The sequence below is a fragment of the Henckelia pumila genome, chromosome 1 (assembly GCF_033568475.1).
Source record: "Henckelia pumila isolate YLH828 chromosome 1, ASM3356847v2, whole genome shotgun sequence".
NCBI classification, from domain to species: domain Eukaryota; kingdom Viridiplantae; phylum Streptophyta; class Magnoliopsida; order Lamiales; family Gesneriaceae; genus Henckelia; species Henckelia pumila.
The window spans coordinates 174,005,981-174,023,786 of NC_133120.1; the positions used below are offsets into that span (position 1 = coordinate 174,005,981).

Genomic DNA, 17,806 nt, shown 5'->3' on the forward strand with positions numbered 1-17,806 from the left:
AGACGCAATACAAGTCCGAAAAATTCCAACTATCGCTGAACATGATCCTGATAATTATATCTCTCTCTAAGACTGCAACAAATCAAGACTAAGGTAACCTACCACGATGTCCCACCTGGAATCACCACCAAGTGTACACTGACATAAGTAACGCTTCCCTCATGCCTCAACTAGTCCTGTTCGATCCTTAGCATCTAATATAATTTATCACTGATGAAATCAATCATCATGGAGCAATTCTCCTATTCGAGGCAAAGTCTCGAAACAACCTTCCATCCAGGATATTGGATAACTCCTGTCACAAGCAAGTCCTAATCACCGACTAGATTCACTAGTCTAGCAGTATCCCATAGACTAAAACTATCTGCTCAGAGTACACACTCGACAAAGAAATCTCTCCAAGACTGATCCTCATAAAAGAAACCCAAACCAATATCGATGACAAAAGCCAGATGATATCTATATCATGATACCAAACTAGGCATCTAATCCAAAGTCATACCACGTCGTTACTGTTACCAAGACTCTAGACTGAGTAGCCTTCCCCCTGCCGATCCTGAAGAACAAAGGCTTCAAGGCAACCTCTGAAGTACAAAGACTCCCAGAGTAACACTGGAATAGGGTCGTGCTTCATCATGTCTAATCATGGTCATAGTCCACAACTTTCGGCATATACTCGACTTGGCATCCCGATGAAATCCCATCATCACGAAGTCTCAACCGACGAAGGTCAAACAGACTACTGTTCTAAGGAAACAACCTAGAAAAAAACTCAAAATTCCAAACCGAACAATATTTCCATGCCTCCAGATGAATCACCTCATCGCTGGAACTAACCCAGTCAAATGACTAATTAGGTCAATCCTAGGAAAAAACCTAGACTAACCTCATGTCAATCAGTTACAGCTGGCTTACTCAAAACCCATGAGATAACATAGTTGATCACTAATCAGCTAGAACCAAGCCAAGCTTAGCAAAATCACTTGTAATCATTCACGATTTACTGGATAATTAATACATGTATCATTATTTCAAGTTATTTACAATTTCTTTATTACAATTACAAGTAATAAAATTATAGTATTTCCTAAAATACAACAAAAATGTACAACCAGTAACATGAAATGATACAACAAGATTCTGATGATTTATTACAACTGAGATACTGTTTACAATTACATCAATATAGTATTTAAAATCATCGTACCAGTCTTCGTTCCTTGAGAATGAAGCTTCTAATAGACACACACATCAATGCTAGCGTACTCCTGACCAAATCTCTCTACCCGTCCCCCCTGCAAAGACATCCGGAGATATGATCCGTGCTCGCTAACCAGCTATGCTCTCCATCAATGCCTGTCATTTGACCTCTTCTGCTCACGATCTACTGTCAGAGTTCTTCTTTTACTCATATCATGCTTTTGAACTTGAAGTTTCCTGTATGTCTACCAAACGCATCGACACATACATACCGGCAAAACAATGTTCTCCATGATTTTAACGACCTTACACTCGAACCCAATCATGCCTTAGCCACTTGAGGCATTTCTTGGTGAAGGTCTATCTGAAAATCTTTCCTACTACGACTGGAGAATCTTTAGAGTAGTGTCAACATGGTATGGACTGTACAGATTCAAACATCATTTATGTCCCAACCAATCCTCTGACACTACCTCTGACATCCGCTACTCGATCCAAAGCTAGGACCTATATGAGTAGAAGTTGATGAAACTTAAAATTCGTAATTATTTATATGTTAAAAGTTGTGTTTTAAAATTAAATTTTCATTAAAATTATGAAGTTATATTATTTTAGTGTTATGTGTTTATATTTAAATGTTTTACTAAAAATGTTGTATTTTATGGTTTGTGCAGGTTTGATAAAAATAAAATTACTCAAGCTACAGAGGTCATATTGGAGTAATATTAAATCTTTTAGAATCACAAAAGAGGCATCTTCAACTCTGTAGAAGACAAGAAATTCCAAAAACCTCATTAAGATGATCAAATTATCAAAAATAAAAAAGGAGACAGATTTACTTTTACTATGACTAGCTTGTAGTAAAAATATCATAACTATTTCACCTTTTACCCAAAAGAGGTGAATTATATGTCCAAACACATTTACACAAAATTTCCTACGTGTGTTATGTTGAATGGAAAGGCGGAATCGGTTGTCTAAGGCATCAAAGATTCCAATTAAAGTTGGGTCAAGGTATTGACATTCAAGGAGACAAGCACCCACCAACTTTACTATTTCACATTTAATGAGCCTTGGACTCTTGCTCTCATTTGGCCTATAAATAGATGTGTTGTATAAGCTTTGAAGTGTGCAAAAGTGTATAGAAATTCCTCACTTGTAAAATAAATATTGTGTGTGTAAGAATAAGAGTTTGAGTGTGCATATTTCTCCAAGTTTAAGTATGAAATTTCTTTTATCCTTACTATTTAGTCTTATGTTCATGGCAAGAAAAATCATTTTATGCCAAGGTGAAAAGGGTTTATTGTTGGTCAAGTAAGATTGTTTATATCTTGTATATTCTTTCCTTTTCTATTTTTATTTTGTTTTACTAATTGATCTTTATTTGTAGGTATAATTTGGATGATTTATTGTTATCTATTTACATCAAATACTTGGTACCTTAAATGTGGCTACCTTGATTTGTTGTCTAATATGATACAATAAATACTACAATAATTATATACTATAAATATATGTATCAATTTATAATAAAGTCATATATATTATTTAGACAATAGTGTGGCTCTGTCGGTTGTTCTAAATAATATATTGTGATTTGAACTAACATTTACTTTCTCGCAACTAACATTTAATTTTCTGTAACTAACATTTAATTTCCACAACTAACATTTAATTTTCGCAACTAACATAAAAAATCATATATTTTATTTAGACAATAGCGTGGCTCTTTTGTTCTAAATAATATATTGTGATTTGATCTAACATTTACTTTTATGTCAATTTATATTTATGCATTTATATATATATATTATGGGTACCATGTATTAAATATCGGTTAATATGATATTAATATAGTGGGAACTATATTATATGATATACTTTTTTAAATATTTAATTTTTCTTTTATGTTTATATTTATGCATCTATATATATATATATATATATATATATATATATATATATATTATGGGTACCATGTATTAAATATCGGTTAATCTGATATTAATATAGTGGGAAATATGTTATATGATATACTTGTTTAAATATTTAATTGTTCTTTTATGTTTATTCTTATTTTAGTTTCTTTTATTTATTTTTGTTAAGCAATCTTAATTAAACCAACAATGAACCTTTGAAGTCTTGACAATTTTATAATTTGAGTATTTGAAGTTTTACAATAATATTTCCATCTATAATATATCATTACTAAAATTAAACTTATTGCACCCTCTCCGTGGATCGATCTCGTACTCACGAGTATATTACTTGCAAACAACCTACACTTGGATGAATTACAATTTAAGTTGTAGCAAGTTTTTGGCGCCGTTGTCGGGGAGGTATAAATTAAGTTTAATTTTTGTTATTTATGTTATTTATGTAAATAGTATGTTGTTTTTAATTGTATGATTGTTTGGAGTCGTAAACAAAGTGGTAGACTTGTTCGAGTATCTGAAAATATTTTAAAAATGGAGGATAATTCATATAATCAAGATGATAATAATAATAATAATAATCAAGAACATGAACAACCAAGAACATTTAGGCACCATATGAATCCAATAAGAACTAGTACACCATCTTCTTTAGTTTTTTTCTTCTGATGCATCTAATTTAAATTTTAAACCTCAAATCATTCAACTTTTACTAAATTTTCATGGCTTAGATTATGAAAATCCATATTTGCATTTAAGGGAATTTGAAGAGGTTTGCAACACTTATAATGATCAAAATTATGGCATGGATATTGTTCGATTAAAGCTTTTTCCTTTTTTTTTAAAAGATAAAGCTAAAACATGGTTGTAAAATTTGAGGTCAAGTTCAATAAGTTCATGGGAAAAAATGCAACAACAATTTCTAAAAAAGTTTTTCCCTTCCCATAGAACAAACTCTTTTAAAAGACAAATTACAACTTTTTCTCAAAAAAAGGGGAAAATTTTTATCAATATTGGGATAGATATAAAGAGTTACTTAATACATGCCCACATCATGGTTTTGAAATATGGATGATAGTTTCTCACTTTTATGAAGGTTTAATACTAAAGATATGCAAATGATAGAATTCATTTGTAATAGAACTTTTGAAGATAAAAACCCAAATGAAGCTATGGAATATTTGGAGTCATTAACAGAAAATGCTCAAAATTAGGATAATATAGGCTCAATTGAACCACCAAGTAAAACCAATAATTCAACAAATGGGGTTGGTATTTATCATCTTAAAGATGATGTAGATATTCAAGCTAAACTTGCATCTTTAGCAAGAAAAATCGAGTCATTAGAAATGAAAAAGAGTGATCAATTAAAAAGTGTTCAAGAAATTGTTTGTCATATATGTGATACACATGATCATCTCACAAAAAATTGTCCAACTTTCCTTTATTTAAAGAATGTCTCCATGAACAAGCCAATTATGTTATCAATTTTAAAAAACCAACATTAGATCCTTTTTCACAAACATATAATCTTGGTTGAAGAAATCATCCTAATTTTAGTTGGAGGAACGATAATAATGCACAAGCCTCACAACAACATTTTCAAATTTACCAAAATCATCAAGGTTATGCTCCTTATATCCCACCTCCAAGAAAATATTTTGAAGATGAAATTCATGCATACATTCAAAAGCAAGAGTATATCAATATTCAAAACATTCAATCTATGAATGATTTGAAAGAAACTCTAGCAAAATTTGAAGCTGCACTTAATATTCATGAAAAAGGAAAATTTCCATCTCAACCACAACCTAATCCTAAAAATCAAAATCAAGATAAATTTGATCAAGTAAAAGCTGTTATTACTCATAGAAGTGGTAAAATAGTTAATGATCCATATAGTGATGAAAACAAAGATCAGTCAAACTCAAAGAGTAAGGTGAAAATCTTGATACTTTCGAGAAAGATGATACTTTGAGTCCTAAAAATAAGAAAGTTGATGATAAATTATCTGAAATAATGAGCGAGTCAAATAAACCTCTTTCTTTTCCTCATGCATTAGTAAACAAAAAAAAATGATTCTGATATTTATGAATTTTTTAAACAAGTAAAAATAAATATTCCATTATTAGATGCTATTAAACAAGTACCTTCTTATGCAAAGTTTTTAAAAGATTTATGTGTTGTGAAAAGAAAATTACATGTAAATAAGAAATCATTCTTAACTGAACAAGTAAGTTCTATTATTCAAAATAATTATGCTTTGAAATATAAAGATCTTGGTTGTCCAACAATTTCATGTATTATTGGAAAAAATAAAATTAAAAAAGTTTTGTTAGATTTGGGAGCAAGTGAGAATTTACTTCCTTATTCAGTTTATGAAAAGCTTAAGTTAGAAGATTTAAAACCTACATCTGTTACTCTTTTACTAGCCAATAGGTCAATTAAAATACCTTGAGGTATCATAGAAGATGTGTTAGTTCAAATCGATAAATTCATATATCCTGTGGATTTTATTGTCTTAGATACACAACCAATAGAAATACATAATGAAATTTCAGTAATATTGGGAAGTCCATTTCTAGCAACTTCAAATGCTTTAATTAATTGTCGAAATGTAATAATGAAATTATCTTTTGGAAATATAACTTTAGAACGTAATGTGTTCAATTTATGTAAACAACCAAGTTTTAATGAAGATGAAGATGATAATGCAATAGAAACAATTGTGGAAGAAAATATACACCAAGAAAACTTAAATCAACAATCTAAAGTTTGTTTAGGGGAAAGTTTTAATTCAAAAAATGTTTTTAAATCAAAGTTATTTGAAGAAATTAATGAACTTTAAGAAGTTAAAGAAGATGATCATCCAAAACTTGAATTAAAACCTTTGTCAAAAGAACTAAAATATTCTTTTCTTGGAGAAAATCAAACATATCCTATTGTAATATCTTCTACCCTCTTACCAAAACAAGAAAAAGATTTAATAACATTACTTAAAAAACACAAAAATCCAATTTGATGGACTTTGCAAGATATAAAAGGTATAAATCCTTTAATTTGTACGCATAGAATTTACTTGGAAGAAAATGCTAAAACATATCAACAACTTCAAAGAAGATTAAATCCACACATGAAAGAAGTTGTTAAAAATGAAGTGTTAAAACTACTAGATGCAGGAATTATTTATCCAATCTGGGATAGTAAATGGGTTAGTCCAACACAAGTACGTAGTACCAAAACAATCAGGCATCACTGTTATAAAAAATGAAAATGGAGAATTATTACAAGCTAGGATTCCATCTAATTGGCGTATGTGCATTGATTATAGAAAATTAAGTGATGCAACTAGATAAGATCACTTTCTGTTACCATTTTTAGATCAAATTTTTGAAAATGTGGCAGGTAATCCTTTTTATTGTGTTCTTGATAGGTATTCGGGGTATTATCAAATACCAATATCATTAGAAGATCAAGGAAAAACTACTTTCACTTGTCCGTTCGGAACTTTTGCTTTTAAAAGAATGTCATTTGGTTTATGTAATGCTCTGGCTACTTTTCAAAGATGCATGCTGAGTATTTTTAGTGACATGATTGAAGAATTTGTGGAAGTTTTTATGAATGATATAAATGTTTTAGGAAACTCATTTGAAAATTGTCTTAAAAATTTGGAAGAAGTTTTAAAAAGATGTGAAGAAAAAAATCTTGTTTTAAATTTGGAAAAATGTCACTACATGGTTAAATCCGAAATTGTGTTAGGGCATGTCATATCTGAAAAGGAATTGAAGTTGATAGAGCTAAGGTTGACTTATTCCTAATTTACCATCACCAAACTCGATCAAAGAAATTCGACCATTTTTGGGTCATGCGGGATTTTATAGAAGATTTATAAAAAAATGTAGCATAATATCTAAACCAATTTCAAATCTTTTAACAAAAGATGCACAATTTGAATGGACTCAACAATGTGAAATTGCTTTTAAAAAGATAATTAATCTTTTAAATACATCACTTATTTTACAACCTTCTGATTGGTCTTTACCATTTGAATTAATGTGTGATGCAAGTGATTATGCAGTAGGAGCCGTGTTAGGAAAAAGAAAAGAAGGTAAACCTTATGTGATCTACTATGCTAGTAGAACCTTAAATAATGCCCAAATCAATTATTCAACAACTGAAAAAGAATTACTTTCAGTAGTATTTGCATTAGATAAATTTTGATCCTATTTAATTGGTTCTAATACTATTGTTTATACTGATCATTCTGCCATAAAAATATCTATCAAATAAACAAGATTCTATGCCGAGATTAATACGATGGATTTTGTTGTTACAAGAATTTGTTCTTATAATAAAAGATAAAAAAGGAAAAGAAAATGTGATGGCCGATCATTTATCAAGAATATTTTACGAATCATCTCAAAACGAAATATCAATAAATGAAAATTTTCCGGATGATCAACTATTGTAAATGCATTCTCATTGAAGTTCACAAGATAAAAATAAATTCTTGAAAGAGGTCAAAAAAATTTATTGGGATGATCCTTATTTGTTTAAGTATTGTCCTGATCAAATTTTTCGACGATGCATACCCGACAATGAGGTAAGTAGTGTCATTAAATTTTGTCATTCTGAGGCATCTTTCAATGTGGATTTTATTGGCCTTATTTATTCAAAGATACACTTTCATTTTGCAAATCTTGTGAAAATTGTGAGAAAATGGGTTCAATTTCAAAACAAAACATGATGTCTTTAAATCCAATCAGGATTATTGAAAAATTTGAAAGTTGGGGAATAGATTTTATGGGTCCATTTCCATTATCTTTTGGATTCACTTATATTTTAGTGGTTGTCGATTATGTTTCAAAATGGATTGAATCAATTGCATGTAGAACTAATGATCATAAAGTTGTGATAAAATTTTTGAAAGATACCTAGAGCTATAATCAGTGATGGAAGAAGTCATTTTATAAATAAATCATTTTCTTCTTTGTTAAGAAAATATGGTATTACACATAAAGTTTCTACTCCATATCACCCTCAAACGAATGGTCAGGTTGAACTTGCAAATAAAAAAAATAAAACAAATTTTGGAAAAAAAATGGTCAATACAAATCGAAAAGATTGATCTTAAAGATTATGTGATGCATTATGGGAATATAGAACTACATTTAAAACATCATTGGGGATGTCATCATATAGATTAGTTTTTGGTAAGCATTGTCATCTACCTGTTGAAATTGAACATAAAGCTTGTTGGGAAATTAAAACATTTAATACTAATTTAGATAATGCATCTAAATTAAGAAAATTGAAATTAAATGAACTAGAAGAATTAAGAAATGATGCATATGAAAATGCAAAGATTTATAAAGATAAAACAAAAGCTTTTCATGATAAAAATATTCTGAGGAAATCTTTTGAAATCGGACAAAAAGTTTTACTATATAATTCTCGCTTGCATTTGTTTCCAGGAAAACTTAGATCACAATGGTCTAGACCATTTATTGTTAAATTTGTCTATCCTCATGGTGCTGTTGATGTTGAAAATCTTAAAAATAATAATGTATTTAAAGTTAATGGGCAAAGACTTAAACCGTTTATAGAAAATAAAATTCTTAATGATGAGTTCATGCCTTTATATGATCCAAATTAATTGTTACTTATATATTTATTTTATTTTTGCAAAATTGAGTTTACTTCCCGGTTAAGTGGCGGATAACGGTACTCCGTGACTATTTTTAGTCGGTTTTATTTTAATTTCCCAAAATAATTGAATATATATATATATATTAATATGGATGTTTGTATTTTTAATCTTCGTAAATATTTTCGTGGTATAATTGATAATAAGTTGAAAAATATTTATAAAGCTAGATGCGAGAGATTACGTTTACTTATGTCGTATAATATTCCTGATGATATTCGCTTTATTATTGAAACAAAGGTTTGTCTTGATAGGAAAGCAAGTAAGATCATTATTAAACAAATGTCTAGATTTGGAAAAAATACTTACGCTAAAAAACGTAGAGCTAAAAATATAGGTGGATGTTACAAATGTGCAAGGTGGACTTGTCACGGACATTGTAGGAATGTTGGAACGACATCCGCAAACAGAGATGATAAAATATTATTCATTAGGAATAGGCTGAGTAAAGAACCATTGGATCCACTTCCAATGTCTCTTGAGACGCATTCCAGTGGATACGTGCAAAATGAACTTCTTAAATTGTGGACAAAATTTCTTTATGAGAGGGATCATTATATAAATTGTCTTGCATTTAATGTGGATCCCGTATGTCGTCTATCAGATAATTTTTTAGTATTTCAACTCCAATGAGAAGAGATAGATGGTACTATCCCCGATGGTAACATATATTTTTCACTTTTTATGTGTGTATGTGTTCTATTATTCATATTTTGACTTTTCGTACAGTTGTTTTTCTATAAATGCATGCTTGAATTTTATTTACATATAAAAAAAAGAGTGTGAGAGAGAAACAGAGAAAAGAAAAAAAAATGGCAGGATATTCTTCACAAAAATTGAAAAATATTTGTGTCTTTTGTGGTTCTAGTACCAGAAAGAATGAAATATTTGTTGATGCAGCAATTAATCTTGAAAAAAAGTTACCAGAGAGAAAAATTCACTTGGTATATGGAGGAGGCAATATTGGGTTAATGATATCTATTTCAACAGCAGCTCATCTTGGAGGTAGTCAGGTTTTGGGTATTATTCCTACAGCTTTAGCTGAAGGAAATATTACAGGTGTTACGGTTGGGGAAGAGTTGAAAGTTTCATCAATGTACGAGAGAATAACTAAAATGATAGAAAATTCTGATGCTTTTATTGCCTTACCTGGTGGCTTTGGTACTTTAGAAGAAATTTTTCATGTTATTTTTTGGGCACAACTTAATATCCATAATAAGCCTGTTGGCTTGTTGAATATCAATAAGATTGAATAAATAATAAAATGTATAAATGAGGGAATTAATTTGTAAAAGTGCAATATATACTCACATAAATTTTGTGAGTGAGAGGTGAGAATTGAGAAAACAACTTTTAAGCTTTTATTGATTATTAAGAAATGGTTAATTACTAGATTAAACCCACTTTGAAAAAAAAAACAATAAAAAAAATTGTGTATATAAAAATTGGCTGCAAAGTTGTTTGAAGTTTGATTGTAAAGATATAGAGTATTAATATATCTACTATAATTATCAATGTAATAGATTTACCTCATAAAAAATAAAAAATATATATAAACTTTGAATAAAAAAATGTTACATATTCAAATTTTATTGTAGGTATTTGGTTTTGTAAAAACAACTTCGGAGCCAAGTGCAAAAAAAAAAAGAAAACATAGAAAAACAAAAAAAAAACAAAATGAGTTTATTTTTTGTAAATTATCCTATCTTATTTTTAATATTAGGTTATTTGATTATCTGCTTTGCATATTAGCCATTTTCAATGAGTGTATAATTTTCTTCCAACTCCATGAGTGAAAAACAACTATATTTAAAATACTTTAACCCAAGAGAGTATGGAGTTGAGACTTTTATATTAATATTCTTGAAATTATATATGTTATGAAAATGATTTCTATTATAATATTGATTAATTATATTATTCTCAATGTTTTTAGAAAATATTTATATAAAAAATTATATATATATTTAATATTTTGATATTGTGTGAAATATATATGTATACCCCATCCAATTATATATTAATATATTGGTTGATAATAAGATTTATAAATAAACATATGATCTCCTCACAAATGTTTAAAATTTCAAAGTTTGCAAATTTGAATGTATATAATAAGGAATAAAAATCTAACTTGTGATTTTATGATATTTTATGATATTTTATTACTAAGGAACTAGTAATAAACCGGTTTGAGGGTGTGATGAAACTTAAAATTCGTAATTATTTATATGTTAAAAGTTGTGTTTTAAAATTAAAGTTTCATTAAAATTATGAAGTTGTATTATTTTAGTGTTATGTGTTTATATTTAAATGTTTTACTAAAAATGTTGTATTTTACGGTTTGCGCAGGTTTGATAAAATTAAGTTATTCAAGTTACAGAGGTCATATAAGAGTAATCTTAAGTCTTGTAGAATCACAAAAGAGACATCTTCAACTTTGTAGAAGACAAGAAATTCCAAAAACTTCATTATGATGATCAACTTATCAAAAATAAAAAAGGAGACAGATTTACTTTTTCTATGACCAGCTTGTAGTAAAAATATCATAACTATTTCACCTTTAACCCAAAAGAGGTTAATTATATGTCCACACACATTTACACAAAATTTCCTACGTGTTATATGTTGAATGGAAAGGCGGAATCTGTAAGGCCCGAAAATATTAAATTATTAATTAAGGGATTTGAGAATTAAATTCCATAGTTTGGGCAAATATTGATTTGAGAAGTGATGGAAATTATAGATTTAATTTTCGAGCCGAAAATATTTAATTTGAGAATTTACGGATTTTGAGAATTAAATTCCGGGAATTCTTAAAATTATAAGAATAAATATTCAATTTGAATATTTATGGAATTTAAGATTAAATTCCAAGTTTTGAGAATTATTATGATTTAATTTTAAAATGAAACCGGATCAGGGGTTGATTTGATAATATCGAAGTTGCAAGGGCTAAAGTGCAAAAGGCCGTGATTATTTAATTTAATCCGAATTTATTTCCGAGTATATTTAATTTGGGAATATTTAGAGTTTCGATTTAAATTTTAATATTCTTAAATTATTTAGGATTGAAATTGAATTAAAAGAAGGCCGAGGACTGAATTACAATTTATGAAGTTTTAGGGATTAAATTGCAATTATGCAACACATATCCGATTTTAATCAGATTTATCAACAATTATACGTGTAATTATCATATTCCATTCAGCAATCATGAAGAAGAGGCTGAAACCTTCCTCGTTTTTATTTGATTTCCGATTTTCAAATTGCCGTAACTTTTGATCCGATCGTCCGATTTCAATTCCGAAAAGTGTTCTGGAATCCTTGAGACAAGGGCTTCGATCTTGTGTAAGTATTTTGATGTTTCTCATAGGTTTCAAAATGAGTATGTGGCCAGAGATCAGATTCTTATGGTTGATCGTGTTCTTGTCATGTTATCGCTTATATATTCGAAACCAGATCGAAGATTGATTATGGTATAAATTTTTTATGATTTCCAGCATGTATATCGAGAGTTATAGCAGCTGATTGTGTGGGATATGCTGGTTTATGAGATTATAGTGCTGATATATCACACGTTCATGAATTTAAATAAGTTAGATTCAAATTCGATATTTCGTCGGTTACCGATTTTTAATCGCTACGTCGTCGATTAATGATTTGAAGCCGTTTTGATAACCTATGACTGAGATGAGATGTTCTTTTAGATGTTATCGATGATATAAAAATTTTATTTCTCAGTTTCAGATTGGTTTTGAAGGCTACAGACTCAAGACGCCAAATTTGACCCGAAGAACAAGAAGTGAGGTTTGAAATGATTTTGATTGAAGATATATTGATGATTTTGACTCGATTCTGAAATGATTGAATAGAATGAAGTTTGATATGAATGTTTTGATGCTATGTTTTAGATTTGAAGCGTTCAAAACCGAAGAAATATGAAGGTATAATGACGACATCGCAAGTCAGGGATTTTGAAACTCAAGAACGATTATTCTTGAGTTGTCCCGCAAAAACCACATACTTGTTTATGTTTTGATTTGTTTTTGATGTTGTTGATCCATTCCAGGTAGTGGATCTTTGATTTGAGTCGATATGATTATGATACGAGATGATATTGAATTGATTATATGCCGAGGTCGGAGGGTGACCTTATTTTCAAATCCGGAATGATTTTGATAGATGGATATCCATATTAAGATTGGTTACGAATTTTGATGGCAACGAAGATATATGAATCAATTCCCGATCGATCGATAGAAGCGTTAATTACTCAATTTGTTGAGTTGATTTGAATAGAGTCTTTATGATTTATTTAACTCTTTATATGTTGCTTATACTGAGAATTTTTTCTCACCGGAGTTTATCCGCATGTTGCTTTGTTTTGTATGTGTGCATTGCAACAGATGGGGCAGGAGCTGATCTGTAACGACAATTACAGCTCGGGAGCGAGACTTAGCAAGTGTGGACTTGGGTTTTAAGCTGAAGCATGGTCGATAGATAACATCAAACTTAGCATGAAAATTGAGTTTTGAAGTTGTTTATGATAGGTTGAATAGCTTATAGTTTTGTATTATTTGAGCTATTAATTTGATGTAAGAAATGCATGATTTGATACTTGAAACTTCATACATGTATATATGCATGAGCTAGAATTGATAAACCAGGATTTGAGTTGATATTGAATTGATTTGGATTGAATGATCTGGTTTGGATAGCAACAGAACAAGAGCTGGTTTGCTAATATTTCGAATAGAGAATGCCTGCTCGATCGATAGAATTTGACCGATCGAGCGAGGCCTATTTTGGTTTGAACCCGAGAATAGCAAATTTTTGCCCGCTCGATCGGTAGGATTTTACCGATCGAGCGAGGTGCTGAATATTTTTTTTAAAAAAAAAACTTTGCTCTTGTTTTAGTTTATTCTTTAATGGTATGAATAATTGTGATGAATCGTTAATTGCCCTTAAGACAAGATTAGCAATCCGAGGTCCCCACAATAGGTGGTATCAAAGCGTAAGTTTCTTGGACTGAGATAGAAGTTGAGAGGGGTAGATTGAGTCGCATGCATTTATAGTATTGCATTATTATTCTTTACTTGATTTGATAAATTGCTTGCGAATATGATCTACTATTGAAACTAAACTGCGTTATTTACTGATTTGTAAATTTTTGAATTTCTTACTGAATTTTTATAAGATTTCCTTGGGTGATGTAAGCACCCAGAATTGAATAGAACGATGTTATTTGGGTGACGTAAGCACCCCAGACTGACCAAAATTGTATGTTCAGACTGAACAGAATTGTATTGCTCAGCTGAAATAAGTATCTCTGATTGAACAGAACAGTATATCAGCGAATGAATAGATGATATTGCAGGTAGAAGTTGGCTTGAAGAACTTGATCAGTTGTACAACTACTTGAAAGATACAGATGAATGTCGTATCAGATTGATTGTATACCAACTCCGAGACCTAGCAACCAGTTGATAGATTGTGACGAAGAAATGCTGAAAGAAAAGAGGTATATTGTTTTGTTGGTAAGTTCTTAGAACAGAGTTTGATTAACGGTTCTTTGCCACAGAAGATAGAAAATATGAGAAGGCAGGTTATGCCAAGAAAGAAGAATAGCTAGAAAATAGAATATATTAATGTATTTCTAGATGTTCAAGCCTACTACAATTCTTTGAATTGGGAATGATGAGGAATGGCTTGAATTTGAAGATTATGTCTGAATAAATGGTGACGACTGAAACATTTGATGAAAGATATCGACATGGCTAAGAGAACTGAAACTGAATGATGAGGCAGAAGGAATGTAATTGTAGATATGCCACGGTGTTGTGAGATAATCACCACTTCAACTACAATTTCCTTCCAGAACAGATATGAAGTAAACGATATGAAAGTAGCTCTCTAACTCTAGCGAACCGAGACAGATTGGTCTGGGTCTGAATTCAAAGTATGTTGGAGCTTATTGCACTTATTGTGGAGGAGGATATCTTAGCAATCAATGCAAAGACATTTCAAGCAGCTGTGCTAGAATATGTTCGAAGCAAATCAGATTCTGAGAAAATTTGAATAAAGAACAGTTCCAGAAATATACAGAGGATCAGAATGAAAGTGCACCTGAAAATGAGATTGCAGGTAACAAATTTATTTTGTTTTAACCTGTTTATGTTATTGGTGCCAGAGATATATGATACTGAAAGCTTATTATATTTCCACATCTGTATCAGAAAAGATAATTTGTGAATTGAACTACTGTTTCGATGAAATGAAACTGAACATGATTTTGTTCATACTTGAGATATTTGGTTACGTTGCATGATAGATGATGATTCTATAACCAAGTGTTGATTAGTGATGTTTTCAGATTATTGAATCACTTGATTTTATGATTTAAATAATCAGCATGCTTTATGCTTTACCAAGTACATGTTTACCTGAATATCTGAGTTGAGTGGAAGCATGTATTACGTGACACTAAAGTAGAACTAGTTCTTGATCAGAACAGTAGTTATTGACAATGTATAAATAGTCTGATCACATGAAGACTGAAATAGAATTGATGAATAGCAGAAGATTGATGATAAGAAATGATTGAATTAGATCAACAAGAACATAATGTGCATATGAATATGATGATATAGTATGGAATCTAGAGTTAAGATTCTTTGATTTCAGATCAGTGTATATTGTGTTGATTACAAATATATTCCGAAATAAGTATATTCTATGCACTAGATATGTTCAAGATCTAAACAAGAATTGGTAGATATACCAATGACTAGAGATTGCAGATATGTTCCAATAAGAGTTCAACTTTAGTTTAAGTTGTGAACTGGAATTCAATAGCGAATTGATGAATTTATGAATTGAATACTACTTTTGAGGTAAATAGATGATGAGATGAAAATCAGTTACAGTTGAATCTTTTTTTTGATTATGCTGAATCGATTACATCAATTGGAGATATAATTCTTGAAATGTTTGATATTGAGTGACTCTCCTTGTTTTGGTCATAAAGCCTGAGTTGATTTACTCATTTTGAGTTATGAAATTCAAGTGAGTTGTTTTCACTTAGCTGAGTTTGTTATCCAGAACATTTGATTTTGGATGACCTTGATTGAGAGATTTTCTCAATCTTGATTTATTCTTTTGATTTTGAGAATTATTGATCCATTAATGGATATTTCAGCATATTTTAAGATTTTTGGCTCGTAAATGATAGAAATATTTGATTACTATCCAGATTTTGGAGTGATTGTATGATTTGTCAGTAATTTGGAAAAAGAAATGAGAAATGAAATAGGCATTAGATCGATTAATTTCAGATTTATGTATATTCTGGTTTGAATATATTCAGACGAATGCATAACCAATCAGAATGATTTTCGATTAGAAATGAACCAGATTTGTTCAGAAGATGAAAGAAACACAGAAAGTAAATCAAAGTGATTAGAATTTCGTAAAGAAAGTCAGATTGAGATATTGCAGATTAGAATGGATGAATTACATTGTGATTGATTATTTGATTGTGTTTGGTATTTCCGAAAAGAGATATCAGATTCTGAAAGAAATGCACAACCATTTATTCAATATTCATCCAATAATTGTTTTATCCTCGGATAAAGCAAACAGATGTAACAGAATTTGTACGTTTTAGAAGCTAAACGTATAGAGAGAGTTTCAATTGAAGTTGAAAAGCATTGACCAGATGGGTTCAGTGACAGTTTAGAGACTTCAGAATTGGAGTGAAGTCATGATTTGATAGATTACGTTACTAAACTACCAAGATGAAGCAGTATGCATGATGTAAACTGTGGTAGTGATGATTGAATTGATTTGAATTACTGAAGAATACGATATGACTTATGATCAGATTGATTGAAATTACTGAATAAGATGATCTATAATCATGATTAGATCACTGATTTGTGACCAGAATTGTTGTGAGATTACATAGTAAGCCACGGATTCTTGTTTCATATTGAGATAGTAAGTTACTATTGAATTATGATTCAGAGTATCTGAAACTCTGAGTACTCTTTGATGTGAAAGTACAACATATTATCCTTGAATTGAAGGATAGGCAGGGCAGATGAATCGGATTTCAAGAAGAAACTATATCGGACATGATATAGATTATCAAAAGCTCTGAGTACATTGAAATCTGTAAATACAGCATATTATTCTCTGATTAATGAATAGTCCAAACAGACTAATTAGATGCTTCAGAAATGAGATGTGATACAGATATGAATAGATAGCTGTTAAGAGTTAATGATATGATGAGATTACAGGAATGATTGAAATCTATATTCAAGATAGAGACTTTAGATTTCTTTGATAGATTGTGGCATTGATTGATTGATGTTTTGAGTGTTTGGTTCTATGTGATTACATTATACCATTCTCTGATCGATGGATTATCTGAGTTGATTTTCCATATTTTGAGAATATTCTCAGAACTTTAATACCTGATTCGGTATTAATTGAATTAATGTATTTCCACTTGATTATGATGATTCCTGTAACAGCTATTGAGTTGGTATTGAGATAATGTAGTGATAATACGATGAGAAAGAAATCAGATTTCTTTATGTTGAAATGATATCCCAGTAATATCCGACATCAGATCAGTCCTGATTTGAGAAACACAGAGAATGCGAATATGAATCTGTATGAAATGAGAACAGAGAAGAAAAAACAGAGTTAGCAATTGAATGATAGATATAACTTTTAAAGGCTGGAACTGATTGGTCAGCGAAAAAGTTATTCTTGAAACATCATCCAATTCAGAATAGAGAAAGAGCAGTATATGAAATACAGATTCAGAATATAAATGTTGGATACTGATCGTGAAGCGATGAACAGAATGACAGTGTAGACTTAATATATCTTCTATGCAAAGCATAGAATGATATAGAAAAAGAAACAAGTCGTCACTGAAACTGAATTT

General features: G+C 30.0%; 1 non-coding gene across 1 annotated transcript; it reads right to left on the reverse strand.

Annotated features, from left to right (window-relative positions):
* Window positions 1-4,085: 4,085 nt before the first annotated feature.
* Window positions 4,086-4,195, reverse strand: LOC140876955 (small nucleolar RNA R71). Its single transcript, XR_012149179.1, has one exon. It is a non-coding gene; the product is annotated as a small nucleolar RNA R71 (small nucleolar RNA).
* Window positions 4,196-17,806: the final 13,611 nt, after the last annotated feature.